Below are 12,916 nucleotides of genomic sequence, written 5' to 3'. Positions count from 1 at the left end.
CACTGCAGGAGTTCCTCAGGGCATTGTCCTAGGCCCAACCATCTTCAGCTGCTTCATCACTGATCTTCCCTCCATCAGTCGATCACAAGTGGGGATGTTCTTTGATGATTGCACAATGTTCAGTGCCAGGCATTACCATCACCAAATCCCCCACCATTAACATACTAGGGACCACCATTGACCAGAAACTCAATTGGACCTACCACAAATACTGTGGCTACAAGAGCAGGTCAGAGGCTGGGTATTCTGCGGCGAGTGTCTCACCTCCTGACTCCCCAAAGCCTTTCCACCATCTACAAGTCAGGAGTGTGATGGAATACTCCACTTGCCTGGATGAGTGCAGCTCCAACAACACTCGAGAAGCTCGCCACCATCCAGAAAAAAGCAGCCTGCTTGACTGGCACCCCATCCACCACCTTCAACATTCACTCCCTCCACCATTGGAGCACCGTGGCTGCAGTGTATACCATCTGCAAGATGCACTGCAGCAACTCTCCAAGGCTTCTTCAGCAGCACCTCCCAAACCCAGTAACCTCTACCACCTAGAAGGACAAGGGCAGCAGGCACATAGAATCACCTTCAAGTTTCCCTCCAAGTTACACACCATCCTAACTTGGAAATATATCGCCGTTCCTTCATCGTCGCTGGATCAAAATCCTGGAACTTCCTCCCTAACAGCACTGTGGGAGGACCCTCACCAGACCGACTGCAGTGGTTCAAGAAGGTGACTTACCACCATCTTCAATTAGGGATGGGCAATAAATGCTGACCTTGCCAGCGATGGCCACTTCCCAGGAATGAATTTTTAAAAGTCTTTCTAATCGAGTCTTGTAGAAAGCGTGCAACATTATATTCATGTCTTCAAGTACCATACTCAGCAGTTCAAGTTCAATATATAGCTTGTATCTACATATGCAGGTTATCTGGTCCTCTCAGTATTTTGATCGCCTGGATCATGTATCTTCTCAACCTTCGCTTCCCAGTGAAAACAAATTCAATTCTGAGAGTTTCTATTTACAATTTGGGGATCTAATACGAGAATCATCACTGGGTCACTCTTTCCTGAACCCTCTCCACTTCAAGTCCTTTTAAAAAAGGGAAGCAGGCTCAAAACTGCTGACAATGCTCCACATGACCTGACCAGCAATCGAGAGAAGCCGAAAGAACATTTTTTGACTTAGCCCAATGGTCTTGAAATGCATCCAATTGGTTCATTAGTCTGGTTAACAACAACAACTTGCATTTATGTAGCACCTTTATCCTAGTAAAATCTCCCAAGCTGCTTCACAGGAGCATTATCAGACAACAATTGACACCAAGCTGAGAAAGGGGACATTAGGACAGGTGACCAAAAGCTTGGTCAAAGAGGGAGAAGAAGGAGAAGGAGAGGTGTATAAAATTGAGGGGCCTAGCTATAGTGGATAGAAAGGGCCTATTTCCCTGAGCAGAGGGGTTAACAACCAGGTGACATAAATTTAAAAGGAATTGGTCGGAAGTGTAGAGGGGAAATTTTTTCACCCAGAGGGTGGTGGGGGTCTGGAACTCACTGCCTGAAAGGGTGGTAGAGGCAGAAACCATCACCACATTTAAAAAGTACCTGGATGTGCACCTGAAGTGCCGTCACCTACAGGGCTACGGACCGAGAGCTGGAAAGTGGGATTAGGCTGGATAGCCTCTTGTTGGCTGGCGCGGACACAATGGGCCGAAATGGCCGCCTTCTGTGTTATAGATTTCTGTGAAGAGGGAAGAAATTCCAGAACTTCGGGCCGAATGGCTAAAGGCGCTGGGAGGGTGGGGGGGGGGCGAATACACAACAGGACAGAGTTGCAGGAACACAGAGATTTTGGAGAATTGAGGCCATGGAGGAATTGAATAAGAGGATGAGAATTTTTTTTTTTAAATCAAGAGTCATTGGACCAGAAGCCAATGTAGGTCAGCAAGCACAAGGGTAATGGGTGAACGGAACTTGGTGCGAATTATAATATGGGCAGCAAAGTTTTGGAAGAGCTCATGTTTGAAGGGTGGAAGAAGCGAGGCTGGCCAGGAGAGCAGTGAATAGTCGAGTCTGGAGATAACAAAATGAGGATTTCAGCATCAGGATGAGCTGAGGCAGTGGCGGAGATAGTAAAAGGAGGCAGAAGTAGGCAGTCTCTGTGATGGTAACAGGCTGAATACTGTCAATGGATGGCCAATAGTCACACCCAAATCCTTACTATTGTCTGCCTTTGCTAATGATTACTAAGTCAACACATACACATTTCATACAGCCTGGTATGTATCACCTTACAGTAAAACCTATCAACCAATACTGCACCCTTTTGCCAAACTGACCCAGATCCCTTCGAATTCTATCAGTTTCCCTATTCTGGTAATCTAGCCAGGTCGCTGGAGTCCTCTGTAAATTTTTAGAATGCAAGATGCACTTTCGTCCACATCATTTATGAATAGTGTGAGCAACCTGCAGTGTGCACCAGAAAAACAACCTGTAACGGTCAATTGTTGGTCAACGAAGGGTGAATATGTTGGCAACTACTGTGTTTTTTTACATCCTTGGTTGCAGTTTACATCAGGGTTTTTTATCATTTCTTTGATGAACCTAGGTTTTAATATATGTATAACATGGGAAAAGAATATTAGAATTCAAACTAAAACCGGGTGAAAGTGAATCCAGAGAACGAAATCTTCACAGACCTGTAGGAATGCAGAATGCACAGAAAGCCACAAGTACAGAATCAGTCAAGATATGTACATGGAATATCGATACTTGCCTAGGAAAGAAAGATAATGAGGGAATTGAGACTAAAAAAAGATACAGGCGTCATCAAAATGAAATGGCAAAACAAGGTCCATTGATCGAATGGATTACCCCTGTTCTTATATAATGAGAACATAGTCTCAGAGATTCAAGTGGGATGACTTGGCTTTTCCTAGAGGGGTTGATCACAATGTCATAAGCCACCAGCAAACTTCAGTGATTTGGACAGTGCTGTATATAAATTAATTCAATCAAAATAAAGAAAGAGTCAAAATGGAAATACTAGATATCTGGGAATGGAAACAGTGTCACCCATGGCTCAGTGGGTAACATTCTTGCCTCCAAGTCAGAAGGTTGTGGGTTCAAGTCCCACTCCAGAGACTTGAACATAAAAATCCAGGCCGACACTCCAGTGCAGTGCTGGGGGAGTGCTGCAGTCGGAGGCGCGGTCTTTCAGATGAGACGTTAATCCGAGGCCCCGTCTGCCCTCTCAGGTGGGTGTAAAAGATCCCATGGCACTATTTTGAAGAAGAGCAGGGGGTGTTATCCCCAGTGTCCTCGACAATATTTATCCCTAAATCAAATTATCTGGCAATTATCACAGTTCTGTTTCTGGGAGCTTGCTGTGCGCCAATTGGCAGCCACATTTTCTACAGTACAACAGTGACTACACATCATAAGTTGCAAAGTGCTTTGGGATGTCCGGTGGTTGTGAAAGATGCTATAGAAATGCAAGTCTTTGTTTTTCTTTAACTCAGCAATAAAGCAAGATCAACTACTTACTCAGAATGTAGATCGATCTGTACAATAACACAGTTATGGGTTTGGGTTCCAACTTCCCAAAAGATAATTCAGAGAGCGGTGGGAGTTTACAAATGTTCGGTCAGGAAAACAAAAACAATTCTACAATTCCAGGGTAACCGACTCCAGGCAAGTTCAACATTACTTTCAATAATGGGAGGTGGCCAACAATCAATAGAGGAAGTAATTGAAAAACTGGCTCCATGTACTGCACACTCACCTCAATCTACCTGATCAATAGCCATGTGAAGCTAGCACTGACACCAGTGATTGTTCTTAAACCAACACTAAATGCTTTTGTGATGTTAAAAAAAACTGAAGTCGAGAAAATCCGAGTCTGTTAGATATTCTTTGTCCCACTATCAAACCCAGGCCTGTACACTGCTGGATCAAGCCCTGTGATGGTCTCTTCCACCACCAACCGCAGCCCCACGCACCCGCCAAGGCCCCAGTCCTGACATTGCCAACTTTCATTGGCCATCCCCAAATGCCCTCGAGAAGGTGGTGGTGGTGAACAACCTCCTTGAACATAAATGAGCAGCTCGGCCATTAAGAGTCAACCACATTGCTGTGGGTGCAAAGATTTACAAGAACGATTCCAGGGCTGAGGGACTTCAGTGATGTGGGTAGACTAGACTAGAGACTAGAGAAGCTGGGCTTGTTCTCCTTAGAGCAGAGAAGGTTGAGAGAAGATTTGTTCAAAATCATGATGGGTCTAGACAGAATAGATAGAGAGAAACTGTTCCCATTGGCGGAAGGGTCAAGAACCAGAGGACACAGATTTAAGGTGATTGGCAGAAGGACCAAAGGCGACGAGGAAAACAAATTTGCACAGCGAGTGGTTAGGATCTGCCCGAGAGGGTGGTGGAGGCAGATTCAATCGTGGCTTGCAAAAGGGAATTGGATAAGTACCTGAAATAAAATTATTTGCAGGGCTGCGGGGGAAAGGGACCAGCTGAAGCGCTCTTGCAGAGAGCTGGTCTGGGCTTGACGGACCAAATGGCCTCCTTCTGTGCTGCAACCATTCAAAATTCAGAATTTGAACTCATGTCCCTGGATCATTATTCCAGGCCTCTCGATCACTAGTCTAGAGCCATGATTTTGAACACCTCTATCAAATCTCCTCTCAACCTTCTCTGCTCCGAGAACAACCCCAGTTTCTCCCGTCTATCCACATAAACTGAAATCCCTCATCACTTGGAACCATTCTGGTTCAGTGACCAGAGGACAAGAAAAAGGGCCTTTTGATCGGCAGGGAGGGGGCAAATGAAGCAACAGATCCCCTTTCTGCAGCCAGTGGGGCAGGTTAGCCCGGCTGTGGAATTTCTCAGTCCAAACCCAGGGCACTGCCACATAATACCGAGCTTGCCAGTGGGCGCAAACTCGGAGAGAGCCACACTGCAACAACAGAAACAAAACACACCCCGCATCCTGGTGTCTGCAGATAAACCCACTCAACACCGGGCTGCAAACCCAGTCTGCATTTGGTGACTGATGAGTGTTGCCTGGCAAAGGTGTCGGCTTTGAAATAAGACAGGAAATAAAGTAAATAAATAAAAATTTTAAAAATAAAATACAAAAACAAAAAATAAAACACGAACTGCAGAAATAAGCAAATCAAACCGTCGACACACGGAATTAGCAGCAGATGATTCGCAGAGGGTTGCAAAGGAAGACAAGACACCGGAATCTCTGCCCATTCATTCCACCCCCAAAATATGAACCCTTTCCCCCACACACCCGGCGTGTTATTTGCCTGTGCTCTGTTGCTACAGTCACTCCCTGCCTGCCTTAAAAAGCCAGACACCTGAACTCCAGCCAGGTCTCTGCAGAATAAAATCAGAGCAGAATCGCCTTTGGAACAGTGCTTCAATGAGATGCACTCCATGGCCTTCAGCAAACACGCCAATCTGTATAAAGTGGGGGGGGGGGCAGTGCTATCTGGGAGGTGCTCTGCTAACCCACCCATGGTCCCACTGGCTCTGTGCAGTCTGGTCTCCAAATGCCACTGCCTCCAGTTCAAAATATAAAATTAGATGCTGAAATACCAGCGCTTAATTTACCATCAGAGAAAATTCACCGATTCATTTTCTTTTTAAACCTCACCTTTGATAAGAATGAGACCCGATGACGAGCGCATTCCTGCACCTGGGTTTATATTTTCAAAATCATATCAATGTTGCCAAAATGAGACAGGAGGTGCTGGGGCCTCAACTATTTACAATCTATATTAATGACTTAGATAAAAGGGACAGAGTGTAATGTTGCCACGTATGCTGGTGATACAAAGGTGGCTGAGAACGCAAATTGTGAGGAGGACACAAAAGATCTGCAAAGGGATATAGACAGGCTACGTGAGTGGGCAAAAAATTGGCAGATGGAATATAATGTGGGAAAATGTGAGGTTATCCACTTTGGCAGAAATAATAGAAAAGCAAATTATAATTTAAAAGGGAGAAAAATTGCAAAGTGCTGCAGTACAGAGAGACCTGGGGGTCCTTGAAACACAAAAAGTTAGTGTGCAGGTTCAGCAAGTAATGAGGAAGGCAAATGGAATGTTGGCCTTTATTGCAAGGGAGATAGAGTATAAAAGCAGAGCAGTCCGGCTACAACTGTACAGGGTATTGGTGAGGCCACACCTAGTGTACTGTGTGCAGTTTTGGTCTCTGTATTTAAGGAAGGATGCATTGGAGGCTATTCAGAGAAGGTTCACTAGGTTGATTCTGGAGATGAGAGGGTTGACTTATGAAGATATGAGTATCAGCTCAACCTTGGAGTGCAGAAGAATGAGCAGTGATCTTATCGAAACATAACATAATGAGGGGACTCGACAAGGTGGATGCAGAGAGGATGTTTCTACTCATAGGGGAAACTAAAACTAGGGGAGAGAGTCTCAGAATAAGGGGCCGCCCATTTAAAACGGAGATGAGGAGGAATTTCTTCTCTCAGGAAGGTTGTAAATCTGTGGAATTCTCTGCCCCAGTAGCTGTGGAGGTTGGGTCATTGAATATATTTAAGGCAGAGATAGACTGATTTTTGAATGATACGGGAGTCAAGGGTTATGGGGAGAGGGCAGTGAAGTGGAGCTGAGTCCATGATCAGATCAGCCATGATCTTATTAAATGATGGAGCAGGCTCGAGGGGCCAGGTGGCCTACTGCTAGTCCTATTTCTTATGTTCTTATGAATTCCTGCAATGCCTCTGCTAATATCTGGAGTGCACTGCCTGAAAGGATGACAAAATCAGTAGTAACTCTCAAAAAGGGAACTGAATAAATACTTGGAGAAAAAATTGCTGGGCCATGGGGAAAGAACAAGGGGGAGTGGGACTGATTGGATAGCTCTGTCAAACAGCCAGCACTGGCACAATGGGCCAAATGGCTTCCCTCCTGTGATGCATCAGAAGTGAGATTAGGAAACACTTCTACAAAGGGTGGCAGTTTGAAACGCTCTTCCACAAACAGCAATTGATGCTAGATCAATTGTTAATTACAAATCGGAGATGGATAGCTTTGTTAACCAAAAGGGATTAAGGGATATGGGCCAAAGGAGTTAGATTGCAGTTCAGCCATGATCTCATTGAATGGCGGAACAGGCTGGAGGGGCTGAATGGCCTATGCTGGTGACAGTTTGGTTGGATCAACTATTTCAGAGGGCAGTTAAGAGTCACATATAGACCAGACCGGGTCAGAACAGCAGATTTCCTTCCCTAAAAAAAGGACATTAGTGAACCAGATGAGTTGTTCCTGACAATCCGGGAGTTTCACGGTCACCATTGATGCAAAGACGCTGCAAGGTGATTTAGATAGGTTGAGTAAGTGGGCAAATACATGGCAGATGCAGTATAATGTGGATAAGTGTGAAGTTATCCACTTTGGTAGGAAAAACATAAGGACAAAGTATTATTTAAATGGTGATTGCTTGGGAAGTGTCGATGCACAGAGGTACCTGGGTGTCCTTGTACACCAGTCATTGAATGCAAACATAGGTGCAGCAAGCAGTTAGGAAGGCAAATGGTATGTTAGCCTTCATTGCAAGGGAATTGGAGTAAAGGAGCAATGATGTCTTACTACAGTTATACAGGGCCTTGGTGAGGCCGCACTTGGAATATTGTATGCAGTTTTGGTCTCCTTACCCAAGGATATACTTGCCTTAGAGGGAGTGCAGCGAAGGTTCACCAGACTAATTCCTGGGATGGCAGGACTGTCATATGAGGAGAGATTGGGTCGACTAGGCCTAAATTCACTAGAGTTTAGAAGAATGAGGGGATCTCATTGAAATGTATAAAATTCTGACTGGGTTGGACTGACTGGATGCAGGGAGGATATTTCCACTGGCTGGGAAGTCTAGAACAAGGAGTCACAATCTCAGGATACGGGGTAGGAAATTTAGGACCGAGATGAGGAGAAATGTTTTCACTCAGAGGGTGGTGAACCTGTGGAATTCTCTACCACAGAAGGCTGTGGAGGCCAAGTCACTGAATATATTTAAGAGGGAGATGAATAGATTTTTAGAAACAAAAGGCATCAAGGGGTATGGGGAAAAAGCAGGAATATGGTGTTGAGATAGAGGATCAGCCATGATCATATTGAATGGCGGTGCAGACTCGAAGGGCCGAATGGCCTACTACTGCTCCTATTTTCTATGTTTCGATTACTGATAGCCTTTTAATTCCAGATTTATTGAATGAACTGAATTTAAATTCCCCAGCTGGTGAGATCTGAACTCCCACCTTCAGATTATCAGTCCAGGCATCTGGTTTACCTGCCCAGTAACATAACCACTATGTGACCATGCCCCCGTTCTATGAATCCACTGAAGGAAACAATCATACATTCTGATAATAGCTCTTTCAAAAGACCCGGCACAGGCACCATGAGTCGAATGGCCACCTCCTGTGCTGGATCATTCAAATGATCCCACTGAAAGAAATCAGGCATTCTGATGATATGAACCTTTCTAACTCAGGGCCACTGCAAAATGTTCATCTTACAGCTTCGTTTCCCCTCCCCATTACAGCAGAAAGTGATGGACTATCCCTGAACTTTCAAAACTCCAGTTAATAAGAACAAGGGGCGAGATGTCTTCTTGAAAGACATTTTCCCGTCTAGCTATCAACGTCAGGTCACATTAGCAGCAACAACAAGATCAGTCCCAACCGTGTCGAGCCATCAATGTTAATCTGACTGAAAATGTTCCGAGTTGGGAAAAATTATGCAGGATAAAAAAAAGTTTGATCTGCAAATAAAAAAAGAACAATTTTACCAGAACACTTTTAATACATTACCTAACAAAATTTTTTTTAAACTCATTATATCTCGGAACAAAAGAGGCTGGAATTACGCAGGATGTCCATCAAGTGGGACAGTGAGGCTGGATAGTGAAGTATCCCTCTGATCAAACCTGACTGCTCCTGCCACAAATGCTGGTGGGTCTGCTGTTTACTATCTGGTTTAGTATTTACAGCGCCTTTTTTTTTATCCCTCCCTCAGTACATTTTCTTGAATGGAACTCAGGAAGTCCAGAGCAAGCCCCTTGGAAATAGCACCAACCGTCTCTCCTCTCCCCCCCCCCCCCCCCCATGCTGAAGGAGACAGACACTCCTGCCTACCCACACAATGTAGCTTTACACTGATCTTTGGCCCCGAAGGTGTTGCTCACAGAAAACGCAGAATATGGTCACCCGGAATGAGATGTTAGGTCACTGCTCAAAAGGGCATAACTAGAATATTTTAGGCAATCCATTAGTTCCACACACCTCAGCAGCGGCAAAATGATGAGATATTAGGGCACTGCTCATCCACAGCAAAACGAATATGGGCTGCAGGAAAAGAAAAAAAATCACAATATTGGGCTCCAACAATGCTCCATCAGCAAAGCAGCAGGAGCAACAGAGTGCAGTGCAGTGGACCAAGATGTCTTTGGACATGGAATGTTTCTTTTAACAGGGAGGGGGGCACCTGGGCTACATGAAGAGCTGGAATTTTTGCGAGTTCTGCAATATCTGGACTGGCAGGGGAACAATAGGGTGAGGAGAATGAAAAGTGTAACACTTTGCACATATAACAAAAAGTGACCATTCCCCTCCCGCCCCCACCCCCTCCCCAGACGCGACGCACAGAAGGCGTTTAAATATAACCACTGGCCTTCACAGCATAAAAAGACACTCTCAGGGCTGACTACTCCAGCTGCCAAAATAATGCGAAATCACGGCTCTTATACAATGCTACAACCACAGTATGTGTGTTCCTGGAGGTGAAAGTTGTATAGTGAACACTGAGGCAACACAAATAAAATCCATTTCTCAGGTGCCCCGAGAACTACAGCAAATTGCAACTTTGTTATTGGGGTGTTAAGTCCTCCAAAAAGTGATGTATTTGTTCAATATAATCCTTCACACTTAAAAAGACATGACAACCTTAGTGAGCATTAAATTAGCATTGGCAAAAATCTCTATCCCGTCACATTGCAGACTCAAATATTGAGATCAAGAAACAACACTGGATCAGGCACAGAAGTTGGAGTGGTTGCAGAATCTACTGGTTTCTGATCTGGAGGGGGTGAAACGCCAGTTGTAAAAATACATTGGAACGCAGCAGGTGCGCTAGGTGAACACTACACAAAACACATTTTTTCCCACTCCCGACAAAAGGCTGGGGGAAACACACTGGGTGAAAGTAGCTGGGATCGGATCCCGACGTGTAAAATATAATCAACGTGTGTCAGCGACAGTAACAAATCTTTAAAAAAAAAAATATATATATATCCTTTCCTGGTATCACCCCGTCGAAAAATGTGCATGCAATTCTGGATGTGAGCAACACAGTGAACGAGCCTGTGGAATGATAAACGCAACATTGAGCAAATCCCTTTTGCTATCGGGCTCCCTGCGGCTGCAGCGTGGGTAACAAAAGGGAAGCAGTTCTGTTGTGAAATGGATCTTGTGCTTGATATTAAATACAATATAATGCAAATCACCTTCTGTCTGTGTGTGTGTGTGTGTGTGTGCGCGGCGGAGCCTTGCGCTTGCGCTCAGCTCCCAGACGGGACGCAATGTGTGTACATGTCTCCTTGTGGAGAGAGCAAGAGACACAATTTTATATTTTATTCTCAGTATTTCAAGGCTAACAGCCCGTGGCAAACCCGTCACACCAAGGTCTGCGCCCGCTGCCAGGTCCGGCTGCCTGTTTTTTGGGCAGCAGAGGGCTTTGGGGTTGGGGACAGCTCTGTATTTTTCTCCCAGGAAGTAGCTGGAATGGGGCCTGTCAGTATTACAGATAAACACTCAAGATACAGTGTGTGTGTGTGTGTGTCTCTGCGCCACCTGACACTTTCTGTACAAACGCAAGGAAGAGGGGAGAGGCAGAGCGAGAAACACACACGCATGTTCATTTCAACCCTTACCTGTCGTGTCAGCTCAAGCCCGCTGGCTGTTGTCCGCCTCTGCGCTCAGCTGGAAGGTGCTATCCATTAGAGCCGGCGCCGGCAGTGGGAGGTGTTTCTTTCAAATGGACGGGATTTAAAGGTGATTGCCCAGTTCTTTGTACCTCGCTGACTGGCTGCAGCCTCCGCCTCCTCCTCTTCCGTGTACATTCAATCACTGACGTGCCAGGCGTACACCCAGCGCACGGCGCTCCTCCCCGGGTCCTAGATCAATCCAAGTAATGACACACCTACCTGACACACACTCATATACACACTCATTTGGAGACACACACACATTCATATAGAGACACACACACACTGACACATACACACTCATATAGAGGCACACACACATTCATATAGAGACATACAGACACGCTCATATATATATAGAGAGAGACACACACACACTCATATCGAGAGACACACACACGCTCATATAGCGAGACACACATACTCATGTAGAGACATTCATACATTCATATAGAGACACACGCACACACACTCATAGAGAGACACACACACTCATACAGAGACACACAAACAGACACTCATATACAGACGCAAAGATAAACACACATACACTCATATAGAAAAACACAGACACTCATATAGAGACACACAGACAAACACACACACAGACACTCATATGCAGACACACAGACGAATACACAGGCATACACTCACATATACACACACACAGACACACACACAAACACATAAACAGACACAAACACACACAAATACAGATGCACAAATACACAATCACACAAACAAACAGACACACATACACAACACAGATACACAGACAGACACACACACAGACACTTATATGCAGACACACACACAGACACAGATGAACACACAGACAGACACTCATACACACACACACACAAACGCATAAACAGACACATACACAAAAGAAGACATACAAACACACACACACAGTCACACATGCACAGAACCAGATACACAAACACACAGAACAGACATACACAAACACACACACCAAACAGACACACATACACAGATACAGAGGCACACAGATAACACACAGACACATGGATGAACACACAGACACTCATATACACACACACACACAGACATACACAAACACACACACACACGAACAGACACATATACACAGACAGATACACACAGACACACAGATGAACACACAGAGAGACACTCATATACATACACAAACACAAACACACACAAATACAGATGCACACATACACAAACAGAAGACGCATACACACACACAGTCACACATGCACAGACACACACACACACACAAACAGACACACATACATGGACCCAGATACACACACACACACAGACACACAGACAGACATAGATACACAGACAGACACACACAAAAACAGACATACACAAACACACACACATCATCATCATCATCATCATCATAGGCGGTCCCTCGAACGAGGATGACTTGCTTCCACATGAGTTCACAGATGTTTCAATGAAGGAGCCGATATTCCAGTCCTGAACTCCAATTGAAGGGGTGGAAGATGCCTGTGTGTGGATTTTTTTAACGTGTGGTGACCGTTGCACATCACCCAGCACATAGGCTTGACAGAGCTAGGCCTTTATCCAGTGGCAAGGGTTAACCAGGACGACAGGAGACCTGCTCTGCTTCACGAACCTTGTGTGCGCACATATCGCAGTGTGGGCTAGCCCCTGGGCCCTCGCCTCTTCTGGGCCCTGGTGAGACCGCACCTGGAGTATTGTGTACAGTGTTATACTTTTCATAAAAACATAAGAATTAGAAGCAGCAGTCGGCCATTCGGCCCCTCGAGCCTGCTCCGCCATTCAATGAGATCATGGCTGACCTTCTATCTCAACTCCATTTTCCTGCACTATCCCCATAACCCTTGATTCCCTTAATATCCAAAAATCTATCGATCTCCAT

At 45.2% G+C, this 12,916-nt stretch overlaps 1 protein-coding gene across 1 annotated transcript in view; it reads right to left on the bottom strand.

The window, feature by feature from the left end:
- ccser1 (coiled-coil serine-rich protein 1) overlaps nt 1–11,034 on the bottom strand; it is a 1,720,263-nt gene extending 1,709,229 nt beyond the window's left edge. The window contains exon 1 of the mRNA XM_070866097.1: nt 10,960–11,034. The gene's annotated coding sequence lies outside the window, so the exon portion shown is untranslated. The remainder of the gene's footprint in view (nt 1–10,959) is intronic.
- Between the last annotated feature and the right edge of the window lie 1,882 nt (nt 11,035–12,916).

This window comes from Pristiophorus japonicus, chromosome 2, assembly GCF_044704955.1.
Source record: "Pristiophorus japonicus isolate sPriJap1 chromosome 2, sPriJap1.hap1, whole genome shotgun sequence".
NCBI classification, from domain to species: Eukaryota; Metazoa; Chordata; class Chondrichthyes; family Pristiophoridae; genus Pristiophorus; species Pristiophorus japonicus.
The sequence above is the reverse complement of the archived record's forward strand: the minus strand, read 5'-3'. Positions and strand labels throughout refer to the sequence as shown.